Here is a 4004-nt window from a genome sequence, read left to right on the forward strand (position 1 = left end):
CTCTCTGTTTTCTTCCCTTCCCCCTCCTTTTCCTTTCTCTTCCCTTATTTCAACAGGATTTTGCTGTCACGGTGTAACCCCAAGCTGGCCTCGAACTCACTGTATATAGCTCAGGCTGATCTTAAATTTGAGGTCCTCCTGCCTCAGCCTTCTGAGTGCCAAGATCATGGACTCGCCTCTGGGTCTGTTTGCGCAGCTGCCACCTGGAATTCAGAAGATCTGAGGCTGTTCCACAGGGCCTCTGTGGGGTTAGTAGAGTCCAGAGAACCCAGCCCAGTGCCAGCACAGTACTAGGTCCAGGCCACGTACTCAAATAATGGAAGGAGAGGTGAGCTCCTAGGCTGACATTAATGGGGGAGAGGTGGGGTCTCTCCTATCCCTGCCCCGTCACCGTTTCAGGCCATGTTTTGGAAAGTATTCAGTCTGGCTGGGGTCCAAAGCCCCTGGGAACAGACAGGACATCCTGTCCCTCCAAGTAGCCGTGCTGACTCAGGGAGATCAATGTGTGACCACAAAAGCGCAGCTGGCTCTGACCTCTTCTGGGAAATCCACCGGGCTGAGCCCCATTCAAAGACCTGGATTTGCTCTTCTAGGGCCTGGTCCCGGGCTCTTGAGCAGAAAGTAGCACGCAGAGAAACAGAAGACTCTGGCACTTGAGGCATGCCAGGCCAGGGGGTCACAGGCTTCACATGACCCTCCGGTTGAAGTCAGACATCTGTTTTGTGCTTGCCAAGCCTCTGACTTCCCCCAGACCAGGTCTGGACACTTTTCCAGCCAAGCCGGGTCTCCAAACCACTAATTGGGCAACTATTGACCTCAGAGTGGGTCAGACCCAGCAAGTGAAGTTGTTGAGGGGCATGGAATGCTTTGTTCTTTAGAATCCCAAGAATTAGACAGGGCCCTCCCCGCCCCACAACTCCAGCGCCCAACCCCCTCACAGCCATTTACCTGTTTTGTAAGTCGGACAGTTTCCTCTACCTCTCAGAGTCCCAGCCTGGTTCCCTCCCTGAGAACTCACGACACCCATTCGGGCAGGCGCCCAGTAAGGGAAGTTACTGTCGCAAACAGCACCGAATGCCAGACATAAAGTGGTGTGGACACGGTCGTAGGTTGGATCTGCAGCCCCCCAAAACAATCAAACTAATAAAGGGGGCCCCACTTCTCCCCAGGACCTCAGTTAGCAGATGCTGGGGGAGGGGAGACATTTGCAAAGTTGATGACACAGTTTAGCCACTCAGCTGGTGGAGGAGCTTGCAGCCAAGTCTGGTGGCCTGAGTTTGATCCTCAGGACTCACAAGGTAGAGAGAGAGAGAGAGAGAGAGGGAAACAATAACCCAATTTGCTAAAAAGTTGACCTTTGACCTCTACATATGTGCCACATGCCGCTTGAACACACAGATCACAAACACGAATATCACAAAGAAACACAATGAATGAGTGAATGAATAATAGATGTAAATTTAAAAGTAGCCAAAAACAAAAACAGAAAACCCAAAATACTTTAGCAGCCCCTTGTGGCCACAGGTAATTTCTTTGAGCCTTGTAAAACTGGAAGCATAAATGCACCAGCATTGTGGGGCCCACTATCTTAGACGATCTGGGGTCCATGCCGGGCAGACAGTAAGCCCTGGTCAGCACCAAGCATTTCTTTCTTTCTTCCTTTCTTTCCTTCTTCCTTTCTTTCTTTCTTTCCCTCTCTCTCTCTCTCTCTCTCTCTCTCTCTCTCTTTCTTTTTTTTCCTCTTATCAATAAAGTATTTATTTGTCTTCTCTCTGTCAAACCCTGAGGCAAACACTTTCCTTGGGCTCCCTGGGGAGGCACAGAAAAACGAATGTACAGGGCAGACGGACATGAAAGAACTATGAGAGGTGGAAGTGGAGACAGCGGCTCCACGTGGCAAGGAGGATGAGGAAGGCCACCCACCACCATTAGGCAAAAGAGCCTCATCGCCTCTGAGACGCCATAGCCCAGAATCGCGTAGGAGAAGCATTGTTGCTTCAGAGAAGGGTTCCTGGCATAGCCAATGATGAGACTCCCCCCAAACCAGTCCCAATTCCTGCCCCAGAGGCAGCCACCCCAGCCGTAGCAACCCCAGCGCCAATGAACTTGGCAGCTGCGTTGATGTCCCTTGAAATGTGGAGCATCCGGAAGCTGCGGCTAGGGATTAGTGAGGCCAGAGGCCGCTGGATCACCAAGCTGCTGAGGCCCTCATCTGATGGTGACTGTGCTCGCTTCAACTCCACTGCACACAGCGGACAGATGACTCAGTAGCTGAGAGGGAGCGGGTAGAGAGGAATATGGAGCAGGCATACATTTTCAGGGGTGAGGGGCCGAGGCAGGAGAGCGGCTCCCAGGGTAGAGAGGACAAAGAGGGCGCACCAAGTATTTCTAACCATGCTGGTAATATTGCCACAATCATAGAGCTAAGTGTTTCTGGTGAGTTACAGGGGACTCATATTTAGTGAGTGCCACACATCCACCTCACAGAGGTGGATGCTCCCAGCCAACAGTTGAACTGAGAACAAGGTCCCCACTGGAGGAGTTAGAGAAAGGACTGAAGGAGCTGAAACGGGTTGCAATGCCATAGGAAGAACAATATCAACCAACCTGACCCACCAGAGCTCCCAGGAACTAAACTACCATCCCAAGAGTACACAGGGATGGACCTATGGCTCTAGCTGCATACGTAGCAGAGGATGGCCTTGTTGGGCATGAATGGGAGGAAAGGTCCTTGGTCCTGTCAAGGCTCTATGTACCAGAGTAGGGGAAGTCAGGGAGGGGAGGTGGGAGGGGAGTGGGTGAGTGGGTGAGTGGGTGAGGGAGCACCCTCATAGAACCTGGGGGTGGGGGTTAGCTCATATCTCTAATCCCGGAATTTGGGAGGCAGAGGCAGATTTGTTGCAAGTTTTTTTTTTAAGACTTATTTATTTATTTTATATGAGTACACTGTCACTGTCCTCAGACACACCAGAAGAGAGAATTGGATCCATTACAGATGGTTGTGAGCCACCATGTGGTTGCTGGGAATTGAACTCAGGACCTCTGGAAGAGCAGTCAGTGCTCTTAACCACTGAGCCATCTCTCCAGCCCCTTGTCGCAAGTTTTAAGCCATTATGCTCTACACAGTGAATTACAAGCCACCCAGGGCTACAGAGCAAAGCCCTGCCTCAAAAACAGGGGTACAGGGGTTGGGGATTTAGCTCAGTGGTAGAGCGCTTGCCTAGCAAGCACAAGGCCCTGGGTTCGGTCCCCAGCTCCGAAAAAAAGAAAAAAAAAAAAAACCAGGGTTATAGATTCCTATGAGCTGCATTTACATACTTATACATTTCGTTTTAAAATAGCCCCTTGAGTCATGCCGCAATCTCCAGTACAGACAGTTGAAGTAGAGTCAGCTGGAAATGTCTCAGGCGCTCTGAGCCAGTGTGGAACACCGGCAAGGAAGCTCAGAGAGCAGCTGTCTGCATCCTTCCAAGCCAGGCTGCAGGGTACGCTGACCTCTGGTGACCTTCCGGCTCTGGAGTAGGGTGACCATAGCTAGCAGACATTCCGAGTCCCAGCGGACCAGATCTCTCTCTCTCACTCCTCGGGGCTCCCCAGGGGCCCTTGCACGAGGCTCACAAACCCTCCTTTGTGCACATGGAAATGGGTCCTTTTAGTGCGATGTTCCTGGTCGGTTACTTCTAAGTCCAAGACAGGAAAGACTACAGAAATTCAAGTCTCTGCTCAGCTATTTCATTGTAATCATGGACAGCTTCTGGTCCTTCCTCGATCGGAGCCTGTCCTTCAACCTCTGAAACCAAAGGGACTTCTCTAGAACGAAGTAGAATTTAGGACTACGCTGACATTTGAACTTGACTCTTTCCTCTTGGATTCTTTCTGAACTGGAATGCCCTGTTCTGTGAAGACCATCTTTGCCATTGCTTTCAGTATAAGCATTATAAGGATATATATATATGTATGTATATGTGCATATATGTGTATATATGTGCATGTATGTGTATGTA

At 50.5% G+C, this 4004-nt stretch overlaps 1 pseudogene; it reads right to left on the reverse strand.

Annotated features, from left to right (window-relative positions):
- Window positions 1–1014: 1014 nt before the first annotated feature.
- On the reverse strand, window positions 1015–2314 carry Atp5mc2-ps4 (ATP synthase membrane subunit c locus 2, pseudogene 4; annotated as a pseudogene).
- Window positions 2315–4004: the final 1690 nt, after the last annotated feature.

This window comes from Rattus norvegicus, chromosome 3 (genome assembly GCF_036323735.1).
Source record: "Rattus norvegicus strain BN/NHsdMcwi chromosome 3, GRCr8, whole genome shotgun sequence".
Classification (NCBI taxonomy): Eukaryota; Metazoa; Chordata; class Mammalia; order Rodentia; family Muridae; genus Rattus; species Rattus norvegicus.